The sequence below is a fragment of the Pipistrellus kuhlii genome, unplaced genomic scaffold (genome assembly GCF_014108245.1).
Source record: "Pipistrellus kuhlii isolate mPipKuh1 unplaced genomic scaffold, mPipKuh1.p scaffold_m20_p_4, whole genome shotgun sequence".
Lineage (NCBI taxonomy): Eukaryota > Metazoa > Chordata > Mammalia > Chiroptera > Vespertilionidae > Pipistrellus > Pipistrellus kuhlii.
Window position 1 is genome coordinate 24561601 of NW_023425540.1, and position 19722 is coordinate 24581322.

General features: G+C 42.0%; 1 pseudogene; it reads right to left on the minus strand.

Moving 5' to 3' along the window:
- Positions 1-1299: 1299 nt before the first annotated feature.
- Positions 1300-3101, minus strand: LOC123651197 (annotated as a pseudogene).
- Positions 3102-19722: the final 16621 nt, after the last annotated feature.

Consider the following 19722-nt stretch of genomic DNA (forward strand, 5'->3'; position numbering starts at 1 on the left):
CCATCATCTCTCCCAGATTCACACAGATGGATCTCATTTGAGAACAATAAGCCAAATAGCTGGTACTTAAGAGACAAAAGTACTTCTAATCTGAGTTTCTTAACCACCAATAGGACTTCTTACTCTGCAAGCCTGTCTTCGAGGCCACCTTTATAGTGCCATTGAAGATATGCCAACAAAAGCCCGTGTGTAACTCAGCATTAGAGCACCAGGTCTATCTGGTAGTGGGGGCAGGCACTGTTATTACATCAGGTAAATATAGGCCCACTTTTAAAATGCCAATTTGATATGCAAAATTAAAGGTACAATATACTCAGAACTAAGTTTGAGCAACCTGGTATTCCAAATTATTTGAAAATTTTCAGAAACTGACAGCAAACTGTACTCATGCTGTTTCTCAGCTATGGAGACATTAATACACTGATTCAAACCCCTTTACTCAGTCCACATGGCCCTAAGGTAATCCTGAAAAGTGTGTATCAAAAAATATGGAGTTAAGTTGACAAAGTTTGACAATATGTTATACAAGTCAAATGTGAAATCTTTTCTTAGAGAAAAGCATCAAATCTTTTGTGTACACAATTAGTTTTATTGTAGCAAAGCAACTTGCAGACTTTTAACATTTAAAACTAAGCATCATCTTTCCTTTACAGTGAAACAAAAAAGGAAATTTAAAAATAATCAGGAACAAAATTACAAAAGAGAAATGTCAATTCCGAATAAGATCCTACAGATTCTACTGATTCTCCCATCAAGTGGCAGGGCTCAAGTCATCATTAGGAGAGAATTTTATTTTAAAAGTGTCATCTTGGACTGCAAGGATGTCCATTAAACATCACAATTAAACATGCCAAAGGAGAGCCATGTTGTCAAAATGCCCATTTAACCCACCCAAACATCTTAAACCCACCCTTTGCTGGCCTTCTGTAACCCCCCCACCCTTTTTTTCAGTAAGAGAAAGTAGACAGAGGCTTGTAGGTAAATGCTAACTGACCATATTCACATAGAGACACAGTGTAATCTCTGAGCCCAATATACAGAGAAAGGAGGGAAAAAGCTAGAATTCTATGCACTACTACACAGGAGCCTGGCAACCTCCAGCTCCCAGCAGAGCTAAGGCAGCAGAAGGTTTTTCTTTTTTCCCAAGAACATGGTGGAGTTGATTCCATTAAGGTTTTCTTGAGACAGGAAGGGATAAAAAATTAATTTGGAACAGAAAGAGGCAAAGATTCTTTTCCCACTGTATTCTGCTCAAGGGTACATCCCTCCTCCCCAAAAAACAAGGGTGAGAAAACTATGGTGTAAAGGAGAGAAAAGAGACCTTAAAAACAGGGCAACTGAGCACAGGGGGCGGGGAAGGAAAAAGACTGCAACATGCTCCCAGGGACTGGAGAAAATGAAAAAAGTTTGAAATCCATCGGTGTTCATTAGTCATCTTCTCCTTCATCTTCCTCCCCTTCTTTCCCTTCATCATCATCTTTATCTTCTTCACCTTCATCCTCATCCTCTCTTCATCAATATCTTCCAACCCTTTCTCTTTTATCTTCTTCACCTTCATCCTCATCCCCTCTTCATCAATATCTTCCAACCCTTTCTCTTTTTCTTCTTCATCATCATCATCATCATCATCATCATCATCATCTTCTCGTCCTTCCCCTTCTTCATCATCCATGTTAGGAACCAAGTAGTACTGTAATGGATTTGGCCAAATGTCATCTTTGATGACTTCTCCTAACTCATCTACACCTGCATCAGAATGGTCAGTAAACCAGGTCAGGAAGTTTTCTGTTTCCTCATGCTGTCTCTTCCTGTTGGCTTTATTCTGTGTTTGACTTGAACATTTCATCAAATCCTTCCCAGATTTCCATTTGATTTCAGTGGACTTTGAAGATGGATCACCACTCTCATTCAGATAAAACTCTTTGGAGAGAACTTTATTTTTGAAGTGAGGATTTTCATCAAAATAAAAATCTATTCTGTAACCTGATTTAATATCTTCAAATTCTGTCACTTCAACTCTTGTCAAATAATGCAGTGCCTCTTCATCCTCTTCCCCAAGCAATGTAGACACTTGTGGATGGTTGACAAATGTTATTACCAAAAAAAATTGGGATTTTAGTGACCAATTCTGACCTCTTCTGAAAAAGTGATTGGTGGAGTTTGTTATATTTCCGATCTACTTTCAAATCTCCTCATTGGCTTGTTCATTAAGTCTGTCTATTTAATTTTGTGCTTCATCAATATGTTCAATCGCTTCTTCTTATTCTTTTTGTCCCTTTAGCATGTCCTGAGGGGTCGGCTTCTTCTCAGGCTTGGGGCTTAGAGGCAGTTTCAGTTTCTTCATTTGAGATGGGAGCAAGGACTGGTGTTTGTGGGCCAAGCTGTGAGGAAAGTCTGAGGATCTGAACGCTGGGAAGTCGCTGGGCTCAAAGACGTGCAAGCACTCAGGACTGTTGGGCTTTTTAATATTTAGGGGATTTACATCAAATACTTACCATTTTGTCCCTCCTTTCCCTGATTGTTCCCCATCCTCCTTTTTCTTGACCCATTTTCTCCCACACAACTCTCTGTCCTCTCCTTCCCTCCCTCCATCTCTGTCTTTCTTTTTACCTTTCTCACTTTCTTTCAAGTTATCTTATTCTCACTTCTCTCACCATCTTTTGATTCCAGAATGATACCCTACTTTCCCCCTTTTTTTATGACTTTCTTTTTTTTTAATGTTGACAGTATACAGATGTCCCCCATCTTCTCCCCCTTTGCTTTTTAACCTATTTCTTTAATCTTCCTTTCAGCAATGAATATAACATTGTTCTTCAAAACTTTTGAAACTTAGGAGAAAACTTATATACACACCAGCCACTCCTTATGAGCTTCCTTCATCTCCAGTACCCCAACCTGCACTTCACCTCACCCTCACCTACACTCAGTCTGAACAACTATGTCCAGCGCCCTTCCTCCCCCATGGTCCCACCCAGAACTTCCCACAGCACAAGCTGTCCTCTATGCCATCCTCTAGCTCCTTTTAGGAGTCACCCTATTGCCTTGCTCTGTATCCTCACCCATTTCAGTGTTTTTACCTGGATCCCTGCTCCACTGCCCATGCAGTCCCATGAGGTCAGAGCCCATTCTCCATTAAAATAGACACATGGGAGAGACAGTCATCTGGGAGCCACCCACCTCCCTCAGTCAGGTCCTTGTGTCTTTCCTTCACTCAGTAACTGGACCTGGCATGTTCTCAGGACCCAGAGTGCTGCAGGAGGATCTCCAAGAGGCCAGGTAATCTTGTCCATATTGGACAGAGAAAGGTATCCATGCCCTCATTCTGCCCATATTACTGATGAAAGGAGTGGGGGTCTCTCATGTTGAAGTCTGAATTCCACTGTTGTGTGGGTGCCGAAGTCTCTTTTCCCAGGCTGCTTCCAGCTTATTATAGGGCATAGTGGTGACACAGAGGTTGACACAATCTTGGGAGATTAGTCAACTATCTCAAAGACCTACTGAAGGCCTCCTGAACATGTTTAGACCTGAGGGCATCTGGGCTGTGTCCACCTTCTTTCTGCTCCTCCCTCTTTCACTTGTGGTCAGGCTAGCATCTGGATTGGACCCTTGTGCATCTATCCCTGACCCCTCCCTATTTTTGTTTGCATGAGCATTTCCCCTAATAAAATCTCTGCCCATGTAATCCATATTGCCATCTGCTTCTCAGAAGACCTTGCCTAACACACTGTCACTCTCTCTCTATCTATCTATCTCTAGCTCTCTCTATCTCTCTCATCTGAGGCCTAACCTTGCAACACAAGGAACAAGATAATATACTTTTCCGGCATGATCTAACAAAGATCTCCATGTAGATTAGCTGGGTGGTTCCTGATTTCACAGCTCACTACTCTGTGCAAATAGAACAGGTTCTCATAAACGTAACGTTCTACATTTTTTTTAACTCTTTGGAAATATTGGTTCTGACTTATAAACCTCTCTGGTTAAATAAAAAGTCTCTGACTTAGAAAACCTCTCTGGTTAATAAGGAACCAGGCTTTAAATGACTACCGTGTGGCCACTACTCCTATTGTCACGACTATGAGAATGTCCTGAAAATTAACCCAGCCTCACCCCTGAGTACCTGGACCAGGCAGAAAATGAGTGAGACAGTGAGGGAGGATGGTGAAGTCATGCTTGTCTGAGCACTGCCCGTGTGCCCCTCACTGCATGAAGGAGTGCCAGTGTCATGGGAAGGGGTCCCTGGGCACAAGGTGTGCACACTTGTGTCTTTATTTCCTAAGACTGTGTTAGAGAAAGGGGTAAGGACTGCCAAGGTTACTGCCAACACAGAACAAGAGAAATGACTGCTTGTTTCCCAAACAACCTCAGAGACAGGTGGCTCCCAGGAACCCAGTGCAGAGACCAGAAAAGTGTGGGGCCAGCCATGATGGGGAGGGCAGAGGTTCCCTGTCAGGACTGATGAGAAAAGGAACAGGCCAGGTACCATCCAAATTCAGAAGGAATGGCTCTCTTGGCCATCCAGCAGGAAGGTTCTGGAGACCAGTAAAGGTGGTGCTAGCTGAACAGTGGGTATTGCAAGGCAGGGCAAGCTGATGTTGTAATGAATGGAGACAAGAGGAAAATGGACAAAAAACAATATTCTGTGAGGGTTTTGCCAGCACAGGCTTCCCAGAACTCAGCGTGGTCTAGTCTTTCCCCATGAGATCAATGGTTCCTGCTGGACTGGTGGTCCAAGTGTGAAGGTCTGATTGCAGTTCCTAATGAAGAGATGACCATGAAAATGTGCCCCCAAAAGTCATAAATCTGACTATGAGCTGCAGCCTCAATAGAAACTCCGTGTTGAGAGGGCTGGAGATGTGATTTATCCTCCCACTAGGAGAGTGCTCCACCCACGTGCAGCTTTCTGGGCCCAAACTCCAACTGTGTCAATAGCCAAAGCCCAGGGAACGAGAGTCCACACAGGAGTCCACACAGGAGCCAGATCCCTGTCAAACATTGTAAGTCACTGGGATGCCACACAGCACCTACTGGGGTAGGGGGAAGGTGGGGAGCAGGAGATTCTGTCCAGTTCTCAAAGAACTGGAGTGCAGTGTGCCCCTGACTCAAATAAATGGACTCATAAGCAGACCTCCACATTGAGTTGCCAGATAAAACACAGAGCCCTTGTGAGGTTTGAATTACAGATAATCAACAAATGATTGCTTAATATAAATATTAGTCTTCATATAAATATTATATAAATATTAGTCCTAAATATTTCGTAGGACATGCTTATACTAAAACCGATTCATGGTTGACCTGAATTTTAAATTGAATTGAGACTTCTATATTTTTGTTTGCCAAATATGAGAATTCTATGCTTGAAGTTCTTTTTTCACACTTATCAGTCTTATCTGTTTTGCATGTGAACCCATGTCAACTGAAATAGTATCCTTACTGAAGATATATTCCTACTCTATGCACACTAGGTGGCCCAGAGTAGGACATTGGCGACATCGGAACAGGATCCTGGGCCCACACAGAGTAGGTGGCTTGCGGGCTGTGTCCACACCCTGAGACAATCCCTCCCACACCTGTTCACACCAAGTAAGTCCAGGAAGGAAATAATCAAAGCAAGTCTGTTATCCCTGATGGACAGCTCCATCCAGCATGTGACAGAAGATAGCACATTTAAAAATTGTGTCTTGAAGATGATCCCTTGCCAAACAAAACTAAACAAAAAAAGATAACAGAGAAGGGAAGGATGTTCCTAAAGGAATCCAATCCACTAATTCAATCTCATTCCCCAAAAACAAATTGGCAGTCTACTCAGAAAAGAAATCTAGGTAACTAAGCAGAGGCAGGTCAGTCCTCATTGCACAAAATTTTATGATTGATGTGACAACCAGCCCTTCAGAGAAACACAGGAGCCAGTTTCCCTCAGGCCTGGGTAGACCAGATGCACACACATCAACGTCCACTTCTCTGAGCCCACCTTGGGGTGAGGTAGGCATCAGCCTTTGATGGTAGTGCACTTGAGAGTACATTAATGCCTTTTTAAAAATATTTTTATTGATTTCAGAGAAGAAGGGAGAGAGAGATAGAGAGAGAAATATCAAGGATTAGAGAGAATCATTAATCACTGCCTCCTGCATGCCCCCACTGGGGATCAAGCCTAAATTTGGGCTTGTGCCTCTGATTGGAATCCAACCCTGCATCCTGCAATCTGCAGGCTGGTGCTCTATCCACTGAGCCTAACCGGCAAGGGCTATATTGATGTCTTTGTTGTGAGAAACCTATATGTTGACATTTGCATGTTTCCCCTACAAAATATGAGCGTTTCTGATAGGAACATTAAGAAGAGTCTTTGGTCTTGAAATTTATATCTTAATTTAATTAAACAAGCAGAATCAACATCTCAGCAGCTGGTTTGAATCAGGCAAGCTGGCTGTGGATGCAGCATGAACCTTTTCAACTTCCTCTAAATCAAGGACAGTCTTCCTTCCATTCCACTAAACTTGCACCAAATTGGCTTTCGTTCTTTGCACCTCAAGTGTCTGACGCTCTTAGAATGAGTGAAGAATTCACTAGCCAGAATTCTCCTTGTCTTTCATGGCGGTCACACCTGCCACTGAACAGCACCAGCTTAGGCTTTACTCTCAGTGCACTCTGCTTGTACTCAAGAGTACATAGGAAAAGGGACCACAGTCCTTTCTGCAGAAGACCTAAGGGGTGGGCCCTGGATCTGCTCTCTGTCTCCAGCTCCTGGGGGAGGGTGAATTCCCAGGCCTGTGACTATCAGCCCCGATCCCAGACCTGGCACTGGATATTGCAGTCTGAGTGGGTGATGTGTAAATAACCCTTGGCCACCAGGAGAGTCTTTTAGGGAGACATTGCAGGACATACCTGCCTGTATCACCTGTGCAATAAGAAGTCACTGCTCCAAACCTCATATGCAGGTCATGTCCTGAATTTTCAATGATTCTAGTGCTTCTGCTGGCAGGTTATTCATTTGCTCTCACATTGCTCACTTGTAAACTGAAAAGGCTGTGTGACTTTGGGAGAACTGCTCATCCTCTCTGATACTCAGGACCTGGGTCTGCATGTAAAATAAGACAAATAATTATGCTCGTAACATAAAAGTATTGAGTGAACTAAATACCAGGTGTACCGATTAATAATGCAGATTTTTTTCATTAGATGGAGGTACACATATGTTGATATAGTAGTATATATGATTTGATATGTATGATATTTTGCTGAATTGACAGCAAGCTTCAAAACTTCATATGTCTAATTTTCTGAAGGTGTTAACATAATAATTTTATGCTTAAAAATGTCAAATTTCATGCCAAAAAAAAGAGAGCATTTGCAGGAAGTTTTAATTTGTTACTTTATTTTGAAGAAAAGTGCTGCTGAAAGTTATCGTATACTTTGGGAAGCTTATGGTGAACATGCTCCATCTTAAGATACTTGTGAATGATGGTTCAAACATTTTAAAAGTGATGATTTCTATGTGAAAGACAAAGAACGTCCAGGTCAACCAAAAAAGTTTGAAGACCAACAACTACTAGCATTATTGGATATGAAGATGCGTGTCAAACTAGAAAACAACTTGCAGAAAAATTAAAAGTTGCTCAGCAAACAATTTCTAATCATTTTATAGGGGTGTCGAACTCAATCAGAGAAGGGGCCAAAATCTAAAATCCAGCCTAAATCGCGGGCCGAATGGTTTACTGAACAGTCATAAACTGTCATTGTGATGGAAACGCAGCGGAGTGCAGTGATGACAGCGCGGTGCGGACCACATTGCAAGGCCTGGCGGGACGGATTTGGCCCCCGGGCCTTGTGTTTAACACATGTGATTTACAAGCAATGGGAAAGACTTTAAGAGAAGGAAAATGGGTGCCACATCAACTGAATGAAAGACAAATGGAAAACCAAAAAGTCATCAGTAAAATATTGCTTTAATGGCACAAAAGTCTTTTTTGCATTGAATTGTGACTGGAAATGAAAAGTGGATTTATTTTGAGAATCCCAAATGCACAAAATCATGGGTTGATACAGGTCAACCATCAACATTGACTGAAAAGCCAAATCACTTTGGAAAGAAGACCATGCTCTGTGTTTGGTGGGATCTGGAAGGTGTGGTGTATTATGAGCTTCTGAAACCAGGTGAAACAATTAATACTGATTACTACTGACAACAAATAATCTATTTGAACCACACTTTGATTGTGAAATGACCAGAATATGCCAGAAGATATGGCAAAATAATTTTGCTTCATGATAACACACCATCACACACTTCAAACCCAGTTGTTAAAGACTTGTTAAAAAGATCTTGCCTGGGAAATATTAACCCACCTACTGTATTCACCAGACCTAGTTCCTTCAGATTACTACTAGTTCCTATCGATGGTACACACACTTTCTGAGCAGCACTTCAAAACATATAAAGAAGTGGAAAATTTGGTCTCTGAATGGTTTTTCTCAAAACAAGAAAAGTTCTATTGGGGCAGTATCCACAAATTATCTGAAAGATGGGGGAAATGTGTAGCTAGCAATGGACATTACTTTGACTAAAGCACTTTTGATGTTTCTCTTGAAATTATTGAGTTTTTTTTTATTACAAAATCCTAGTTAATAACCGGTACACCTGGTAAATGGCATATGTGTAGGTGTGTTTATGAAGAGTAACATGTTGTGGGTGTTTATCTTTAAGAACAACAATTAGCCAAAACCGGTTTGGTTTAGTGGATAGAGCATCAGCTTGCAGACTGAAAGGTCCCGGGTTCGATTCGGTCAAGGGCATGTACTTTGGTTGTGGGCACATCCCCAGTAGGGGGTGTGCAAGAGGCAGCTGATCAATGATTCTCTCTCATCAATGTTTCTAATTCTCTATCCCTCTCTCTCCCTCTCTGTAAAAAATTAATAAAATACATATTTTTTAAAAAAGAACGACAATTATTTTTCATTTTTCCCCATTATTATCTTAGATGTAAATAAAATCTGTGGCAAGTATCACTCGCAGAAGTCCTGCTGCCTCTGTGAGCGGGTGTCACACGCCTGTCCCAGACTTTCCTCACAGAAGCTTTACTGACACACTATGGGGGAAGGAAGGCCAGCACCACCTCTGAAAACTAACATTGGAGTCCAAGGGCCAAGTCCATGTAACCCTGAACCTCAAGTTTGGCTTCTGTAAAGTTTCCAGTCATAACGGACAGTCAGCTCAGCCACACTCAGCTCAGCAGTTACTACCTTCTTCATGGGCTGGTGGTGATGTGCTTAATGTGACGAAAGCAGCAAGGCCCATGATGTTTTCCCTTGAAACAGAACACCATTAAGTAGCTGTGAACTACAGAAATTAAATAAAGTAAAATCCCCAAGAGAACACAGCTAAAGCAGAGGCGACCCTCTGGGAGGCCTGCCTCCAGCCCCAAAGTAACAGACCCTGCAGAAGCACACAGAGTCTTTCCCATGGACGCCCTCTGACGTCCGTGGCCAGATAGCCAAAGGCACTGACATTTGAGCAGCGTGTCCTCCATAGGCTCAGCTAGCTGGGCAGTGCACACCATCGAGGGCTTATCCGTGTTAACATAAACCCTCATTAGAGGGGATTAGGAGAGAAACAGTGACAAACAGGATGGACACTAACCCTCAGAGGGTCCCAGACAGACGCTATGCACTAATTATCCTTTGAAATGACTTGAAAATGCTGAGCGGGAGCCTCAGCGTATGTGCACGGGACGCAAGGGGAATTGTGCTTTACAGACTACAACCTGTTTGTATTTTGCAACAGTTTTATGTTCTGCAGCACAGACACATGCACACACATGTACGTGCACACAGTGCTCCCCCAGCCTGGGATGCACAGCTGTCAATGGGACGCTGACTAGGACAGGTACCGGGAGACCCTCTGTCCTCCTCTCTTCAATATGTTATATGGGAATGCCTTCCCAGGTGCATCTTTCCACAGATGTATGGAATCCACTTCTCATCTCCCTTAAAGAACACAATGGGTTCCTCCTCAGCTGGAGTCATGCTGAGGAGGAACCCACTTTCATCTCAATTGTAGGGGAAATGCATTTCCTAAAGCACAATGGGGTTTTCCAACCTCCTTAAAGCCACTTCTGTGGATTCCCAAAGACAACTGTGACCTTCTAGGTAAAGAAGTGAGTTTTCCATGGTCTCACATGCACCTCTCTGATCAGGAAGCCTCTCCGATCTGTGCAGCCCATGGTGTGCGATGGGAACATTGCCTACAGCAGCTCCTTCCTTCTCTCTTTCTGCCACTACCCTTATCCCCCAGAAACATGCCTCCTCCATGGACCTGTGAGCTGTGCTGACTCTGGTTCCACATCGGGAGTCCTATCTGGCAGGTCTGGGTTGCACCCCAGAACTCGTGTTTTTACATCTTCCCTGGATGCTTTACCCATCACCTCATGGCCACAGCTGCTTCTGTCTTTACTGAGGGGCAATAAGACTGAGGCCTTCATACTGGGCCAGGAGGGTCCCCAGGCAGTCTAGGAGCAAATAGAGGTAGCAGTGTTCTGTCCAGGACCCTGACAGGGGAAGAGAAGAGGTGAAATGTATTCCTAGACTTCCAGATGAGAGTCTTAAAGCCAAGTATAAAGTTCTGAGAAGTGGAAGTAAAATGGCCAGTGTGTGTGTGTGTGTGTGTGTGCATGTAAATGTGTGGATGTGATTGTGTGAGTTTGGACACACAACTTGTGGGCTGGTGACACTCAGATTCTTTTTTGTTTTGGAGGATTTTAAGGCAAACCATTTTAATTCTTTACACAGCGACATGGGGAGATGGTAAGGTATTAAGCTCTACCCACTGTCCAAGTGCATGTCACCACTTACATTAGTCAGTTAACTATCCAAGCTATAAGTTCAGGTTGTGACCCAGACATGGCTCTCAGGTGGACAGCTGAATGGGTATTTATTTAAATGGATAGTGCATTTGGTCCAGAAAGCTTGCACAATCAAGCTTCAAGACACTGGATGCCAACAGCTCACGTGGAAGGCAGATAAGTGCATAGATTTAGCTATTGAGGAGAAAAGTGACAAAATAGCCTGTGCCATTAGAAAATTACTTTGAGAGCAGTGCTGGTTTTGTTCATTTCACCAAAGAGGAAATGAGGCCTAAAGATGCACGTACATGTCTGCAATGCAAGAGGGACCAGTCCTGGTATTTGGTTCCAGAGCCTGTGCACTGGGCATGAACCAGGCTCCATTTTCCCTGTTAGGGCATCCTCATTGATTCATCACCAACAGCAATCCACATCTTCATCACCTGTGATACAATTAGGGAATAGAGGCTGACTTTTGGTCAACAGAAATATATGAAAAAATCTATTATATTTGTGCAGAAATACAAACCAACCACTCCATGAGGCTTTCATGGGTCCAGTTGTCCTCTCTGAATATACGTTAGACTCACCCAACAAGTTTTTGAAAATTCCAGTTTCTGAGATCTATAGAAGACAAGTAATATGAAAACTGATCTATAGTCATCTCACAAGTCAATCGTCATATCAGTGACACTGAAACCTCACATCCTAATGCAGATGAGGACATCTCCTCCAGGCCTTCACCCTTGCAAGTTCGCAGTGGGTGCATAAAGCATGCTTCCCTCTGCCTTGGTTTGGCTGGTTTAGAGAAACATATAGTTAAAATTACTCCTGCCAGGCTGTGAGAGAATTGATGCTAATCATTGGATAAATATCATTGGTACTATTGATTCATGCATGGTCTTAACACACCATTTAAATTGTTTAGCTCTACTTAACTGCATTTGATGAAGGGAATTATATTCCCTAACAATATTTGCAAATTTGAGAATTCACAAAGGTCTTAAAATGTATCTTTCATGAATATAGAGGGTGCTACATTGAATAGCTACTGTCTCAGGACAGGACCACAGAGACAGAACTTAAATTGAGAACAAGGAAGTTGTGTTATTATAAATGAGAGAGAGAGAGAGGGAGAGAGAGAGAGAGAGAGAGCACGCTTCTGGATTGCACTAATGACCAGGCACAGAGACAGAGAAGTTGCAGAGTCTATTCAACTGAAGTGTGTCCATGGTGGGAGGCTGACCTAGGCTGGGCTTAGACTGGCCCTCTGACCTTCATGTGCATCCCTGCAAAGAGTCACTGCTCTGGCTGGAAAATGGAGCAGGGCTGTGACTGGAATAAATGGCCACTGGTTTCAACCATCACTGGTTACCACACAGCATATTTTCAAGGTTATGAATGCTGCATAACATCATAAGAATTGCCTAATATCAATGAGGACAATATGAGCAAATGTAACTCAAAATTTGAGCAGAGTAAGCACCAAATATCACATGAGTATGGATATCCACTTTTGATGGGACAATTTTGATCAAGAAAAAAACTGGAATCATTCAGCCTGCACCATGGACAAATTCAGTTTTTAGATAATTAGGTGGTCTCATTCACTTTGAATCCTGCAATGCCACCCTTGCTCTGGGGCCAGCCTTTCCTGTTCTGGTCCAAACCTCAATTGCATCTCCAACAGAACTTTAAATACATTTTGCATATTTAAACTGCCAATTGCAAAGATGGGTGGCTTTTTAGCATTATCATATTGGATATAATTTTTGCCCTAGGAACTGGAAAACGCTCCTTCGCAGGATCAAAGGGTAGTTATGTCATTTTGCAAGCCCTCCATTAAGTTTCCCATTAAAAATGAATGCTGTTGATAATTTCATTTATATGCATTAGTATTTTGGGAGGAAAATACCTTCACTGAATTTGCCTTGAAATTCAGAATGCTATCAGGAAGCACCATGACAAGTCATAATATCATGGTATTTTCCTGATTTATCTCTATTTCTTGATTGTAATATGTCGTTATTATGTGACAAAAGCATTGCCTTAGGAAAAGCACACTTTTTTTTTTAAGTTGAGCTCATCTGTTTCTTTTAGTTTCAAGGGGCATTTTTATGTCCACATTACAATGCACACTGCCCTTTAGCGATTCCTTCCATGGGTGAGTTATTTATTTAACGCCAACAAAATCTAATTTAGAATTAGGAGAATAACCACTATTGGCTGATACAGTTCTGATACCCTATATTACTTCATCTCAAGTATATGAGATCAGCAATGTACATAAACAATGTGCAGGCTCCTAATGCATATATTTGCGGATGGTAAAACCCTCATGCCACCCTTCCCCATCATCTAATGCCCCTAAAGGCGTTGCGGGTTAACGGTGATTTAATCCCCTTATGCATGCATAATGTGACAAGCTTTGCATAAATAATAATAAATAATTGGTGCATATAAATAATTTATCATTTATTTTTGCAGTAGAGTCGAATTTTTAGACATATTTTAAACAAAGGGAACTGTGAACATGATCTCAATCAGAAAGGGGGTTAAGTCTTCTTAAAACACAGTTTTTGAAGCTGGGATGCATTCAGGGTATGTTTGTGATTTTGGTGGAGAAACTTTATTATATCACCAGACTTTGAAGCATGGCACAATACAGGAAAAAACTCTAAAAAATAAATTCTCAAGTGGATAGGTTGTTTTCAAAATAAGATGAATAATATATCTTATTAAGGAAATTTTTTTTTTCTATCCAAACCTTCAAGTTAAATACATTATTTGATATGAAGAGTCTATATTTGGTGATGTATACATTTTAGATTAAACTTGAGCATCTAAATCTAAGATATGACAAAAGCATTTGCAAAAACTCAGAGAACAAAAGATGAGATTGAAACTGGTTACTTGTCAGTTTGGGAGATTAGATGAAGTAGATAGGAAATAGAATTAGTGCACTAATAACAGATTATAATGGCTAAATTGCACTGTGTTCAGATGCCCATTGTCCTCCTGAATTGACCAGCAGAGACAAGCTGGTAAGGTTGTGCAAGAGATGAGGGGACCCCCTGCCCCTAATGAGTGCTCCTGCCACACTGCCTGGCTCTTTTCTAAGCTCTGTCTCCACTTCAGTGGCTGGTATTAAAGTGTCTCCTGGACAGCAGCGAAAGACAGTCACTTACATTCTATTTAAATGTATTTCTGTATGGATCATCTCTTTTGGCCTCAGCTCAAAGCAGATATTTCTGCATTTAATTAATAAACATGCCTTTTGGCCCCGGACTGACTTGATCAGTTCTGACTCTATCCTGTATTAGCCTATGGATTCTGGAGAAATTATTTTGAGTGGGAATCATACTTCATCATCAGTCAGGATGGATAGCAGGAATTGCATGGCATTAGACAAATGTTGCACATCACATGCCTGCCCAAGTGCTCTGGGTGCCTCACTCCATGGCTAAATCTTGTCTTTGGCTGCTCTGACCTGTGGGCTCCAAACCATGCCACCCAAGGGTTCCTCTCACCAGACGCTTTCTCCAATCTGTGTCTTTATTCTGCTCACCAAGCTCTTCCCTCCCATAGGAAGCTAAAGGTCTCTCTGGCTAGCAGGGGCATTTTCTGAGCACCTTATCTCTAATATTTACAAGTTTAAAACTGTTTTAACAACATACTCAGATAGAGGAAATAGTTTTCCTTTTGCATATGAAAAAAAAAAGAGGCACATGAACAAAGTAATAATCATTATAATAGTAATAATAATTAACTATAACTTTTATCTGTTCCAGCATCCTAAGGGTAGGTGTGGCCTTCTCAGTGTCTAGTGGTCAACTGAGACACTCTGAGAGGGATGATGTGAGTGCAGGTGGGTGGAGGCCCAGGGCAGGCTGGCATGCCCGAGGAAGGAGGAGATAACTGGGAGGTGGCTGAGTGGAGAAGGAGGAAAAAGAGCATGCAATTGGGGCCAGAGAATGTTTGACCATGGGGCTTGGGGTGAGGGCAGCTGCCTGGAAGAGCCGGGATGACACGTTGTTTAGAAAAGGGTTTTTGGAAATCTCACTTTGTGTTGTGCAATTAAACCCTTGTCTTCCCACCGCATCTTCCCTCTACCCTCTGCATCCCCTACTAAGAAGATACCCATCTTTGAAAAAGGTGTTTAGAACCTCATGGCCTAGAAAGACCCCTAAATGTGGTCTTGGTCCTGCCACTGTGACCACAAGCTCTGGCTACTCTTGAGAACCTCTATTTAGATATAAATAAAGGGTGATCTAGTCGACATGTTAGCCCAACACTCCTGACCTTGATGTAGACTGAGGACAGAGTGAGCCCAGTGTGATAACAGGGAGGACAAGGAGGCCCATTTACAGGGACAGAAACACAGCTGGCTAAGGGAAATGCAAAAGGCCCGTTCACATTCCTACATCAGGGCTTCCCTAGGAAAGGTCAGCAGCAAGATAAACTTTCATTCAGTGGGTGCTGTGGCTCAAATCCTGTCTCCAGAAAGATACATTGAAGTTCTAACCAGAACCTGTGCATGTGACCTTATTTGGAAATAGGGTCTTTGTATATGTTAATCAAGTTCAGGTTTATACCGGGTTAGAGAGGACCCTACTCTAATCCCCAGTGCTTATGTAAGACAAGGGAAATTCGGACACCAAAACACAGAGAGGAGGATGGCATATGAAGGTGAGGCACAGAGGGAAGGTGCCCCAGATGGAAAAGGAGGCAGAGATGGAGCAATGCAGCCAGCAGCCCAACCACAACTAAGAGAAAGTCTGGAAGACATTCTTCCTTGGAACTGTCAGAGAGTGCATGGCTGTTACACCCTGATTTCAGACTCTACACTCCTGAGCTATGAGGGAATCCCCAGGAAACTCATGCAGTGTGCATTTCTGAGAAGGAAAGGGCCCACGGTTAAATTGCAGCCGGGCCTGAGGCACACTGCCTGCCTTCCCTGAACTTGATTCTGGTTCAAAGGACCAAGGTCACTGGCTTCTGAGTCATGTGTGTTTTAACATCCCAGTTTGGGACTTGATGATATTGTTTGTTGAACAGATGTTAGCCATGAGCCTTTTTAGATTCCTGGTTGAGATTGTTTTTGCAACCAACAGTAATTCTTTATTAGGCTCTGTTGCCCTGAGGAGGGAAGAATAGTGGATAGAACTTCAGGAAAGTATGTTTCACGGGAAGAATGAAGCAACCAGATTAAACTTCTCATCAAAGTTGAATTTTCCTGTAATGTCTCTCAAAGATTATATGACAGCTCTGTGGGAGGATAGGCTGGGCCACAATGACTGCTTTTCAATAAGGCGACAACCCAAGTGAACTGGACACAAGTGTGCCATGGGTCTCTCTTTGGCAAGCTCTCTTTGTGTGGACACTTAAAGTATCCAATCCAATCACCGATGTCCTTTCTGATCCCCAAACAAGGAATCAAAGCCTCTTAGAGAACCCACTTTTGACCAATCAGGGCCAGTTATTCAACACTAGTTCCAGGAGATATTCATTTTGGCAGAGGTCACTGGCCCGCAACACCCATCATCACTAACTTATTAGATATTGAGTCAATTAGCTAGAAACAAACAGAAGAGACAAGCCTAGTATTGAAACAGAGAAACCAGAAGCAAACCGCCCATTGCACCCCATTCTTTCCAAGATGCCTCAAAGGCGGGCAGCTTCATGGGGAAGAAAGGAGCACATTGTTTTCACGGAAGGTCTGTGCAGTAGATGCTTCCCTGCAGCATTTTTCTACTGATTTGGTTACACTTGCGCTTCCATGAAATAATGGGTTGGTGCAAAGCACTTTTCAATACCCACCTAAGCTCAGTGTGCCATGCGGAGCACCATTACCAAGGATTAAAAATCCAATTAGACTCGCCCTTAACATGAGAAATCAGATGAGTAATTTTAAGAAATGCATTGAAAACCACTTCTTAATAAGATTGAGTATGATAACGCTCACTAAGTAGAAAACTGATATCCTGGGGACCCCTGACTCTTCGGAACAAATTAACTTTCAACATCTTCAGTAATAACATGCGTTCCTTGCTATTAATTGTATTGATTGAGGACAATAGATGTGTTGCAATACATTTCCATGGGAATGCCGTGATTTGTTCTTTATAACTGAAAACTCACTCATGTCAGGGGGCACACAGCTCTGAGCAAATGTATGTTATGGTTTGATTCTGAGGTGTTTGAAAATATTTTATAGAAAAACATGGTAAAAATCTTAGAAGGAAAGGTAATAATTTGCTGTTTGTCCATGTAGTTTTCTTGGTGAAGTGGGGTGGACAAAGTAAATATTATGCTACCTACTGTGATTTTCTTTTAGTAGCATAGGGTAAATATTACAAATTTTGTGGGGCAAAGAAGTCTAATTTTTTTATCACTAGAAAAAACTAAGTGGAAATATTTTGAATAATTATGTTCATCATATCTGCTTGGCTTACCTTCTCCCTTTTTTCATTCTTCTGCTATTTAATGCACAATTAGATTTACACAGATACATATCACTCAGTTGCTTTCTTGTGTCAATCATCTTTTTCACTCGGAATAAAATGCTTAATTATTTGACCTGCACAGAGCAGGCTGTGCAAACTAGACATTTTAAGACTATGCACCCATGGAATTGTGATTCATGAAAACAATTTTATTTTTAATATGGAATTTGTGGCATTCACTTGGCAAATAAAATCAAATTCTTACTTTAATTCAAAAAGTGAAAATGCATTTTCTACCAAGACAGAATGGAATTGTATCAAAACCAAAACCTTTCCTTCCTACTTTGCAATATGTGTATTAGGCTATTGTCTATAACTGGCTGTTAAGTGAACTCTCCTGAAAAAGAACAGTGATCACTTACTTGTTTTCTCCTCTTTTAATTAAGCTTCTGAGTTCCTCCTCATGATCTTCAGATGTCTAATGGAAATGACTGAGCTGAGTTAGAAAGAACAAATTAATCACCGCCAGGAAATGAGCTCAAATTTACTGAAACAGTGCCTTTGGCTGGTGCCTATAAAGCTAATATTTGGTAAAAATTCTTTCCCACAAAAGGTTTCAAGTTGTTTGTTTGCCCTTGGGATCTGATTTCAAGGCATGACATGCTGATTTATCTCCAGTACTAGTTCAGTAGCCACAGAGCCTTCACTCAGGAGAATGGACACAAGTCTTTCAAATCAGATGAGCAATTGCCCATGGCTCTGTCAGTGCTGGGTAACAGCTGTTAGACCACCAGGACTCAGACATCTCTTTCCAGGAGAAAGCTTTCCATTCTGTCTTTGCAGAGAGAAGGTCTGCCTTGCTGAGCTGCTACCAAAGACCCAACTTTGCCATGTGTTCCCATCACTGTTTTGATACTCAAGTTTGACAACAATAAAAGGGAGTGTCTAAAGATTGGATTTTATACAAGGTAGATGGGCTCAAGCCATCTCATTCTCTTTTATTCCTGAAAGATTGCAATTAATTCTAAAGATGAGAGTTTTATTTTTCTGCAGTCAGTGTTGTATTTCAATTAATAGTGTAGGTAGCTATTTAAAAAAATAAAATATGTTTTTGTTCTTTAATAGACGAGCAAAACATGTTTCATAAATATGTACATTCTCCAGAAGAAACAATTCCAAAGCATAGAGAGAACGACTCTGAGAGAAGAGACACTTGAGTATATCCAGGGGATGAGCTTGTATTGTCAACAAAGATCATCATGAACTGTTGGCCTATTCCATTCATCTAGGTTCAGCTCTGTGGGATGCAGCTACAGTGTTTGGACAGGTTCAAGCCTTGGACTGAAAAGAGGGCACAGACATTTCGTGGCCATGTGCAAGTCCCAACCTGGAAGCAGAGCCCTTTCAGCACAATTATAGCCAACAGCTATAGTTGTAAGCTTGAACCTATGGTTTGAACACTGGCCCATGTGCCTAAGTAATATAGGCTGCAAGTAAACAAAACTTCATCAGGTGCATGTAATTGAGTGGGACTGAAATACATGAGAATGTTGTAAACATCTGGACCATGCCCTGACTTTGCCTCATAGCATTGGCTATAAAATAAAGACACGGCTTGTAGTCCATGGCACTGCTGGGTCCCCATCAGGGAAGCAGTGTTTCCTCAAGACCCAGCTTTCATTCTCTCTTTTTTTAAAAAAAATATATATATATATATATTTTATTGATTTTTCACAGAGAGGAAGAGAGAGGGATAGAGAGTTAGAAACATCGATGAGAAAGAACCATCGATCAGCTGCCTCTTGCACACCCTCCACCGGGGATGTGCCCGCAACCAAGGTCATGCCTTTGCCCGGAATCAAACCTGGGACCTTTCAGTCCACAGGCCAATGCTCTATCCACTGAGCCAAACCGGTCCCGGCTAATTCTCTTGTCTGTCTTTTCTAATCCTTCACCACCCCCACTCAGGGTCACTGAACCTGGCTTAGCTGGCATGGCACATAATGCACCCTAGAGCTGAGTATGCCATGGCCTGCTGGCTCTCCACACAGTTCAGTGGCCTAAACAAACAAATAGCCTGTCATCCAATTGCTTGGTAAACCATTTGGTACTCAGAGCCTTCATATTTGATTTCACTGTTATCTACCAATTCAAGTAGAGACATTTAAGTTTTATGCTAATAGGTGTCATTTGAAGAAACTTAAAGACAAGCAGGCAACCTGGTCATCATCCTGCTTCTGCCATTGGCTCACTACTCTGTTACCTCTCACGTATTTTGGCTTTGATTTACTTTTCCATGAAACTAGGACAGGTTGACAAATTAATCACCACCAGGCAATGAGCTAAAAGAGTAGCTTTGAGGACACCCCACAATTTGGCACAGCCAATGAGTTTTCCTAGGAGATGTCATGCTCCACACTGCTGTCTGAATTTCTTGG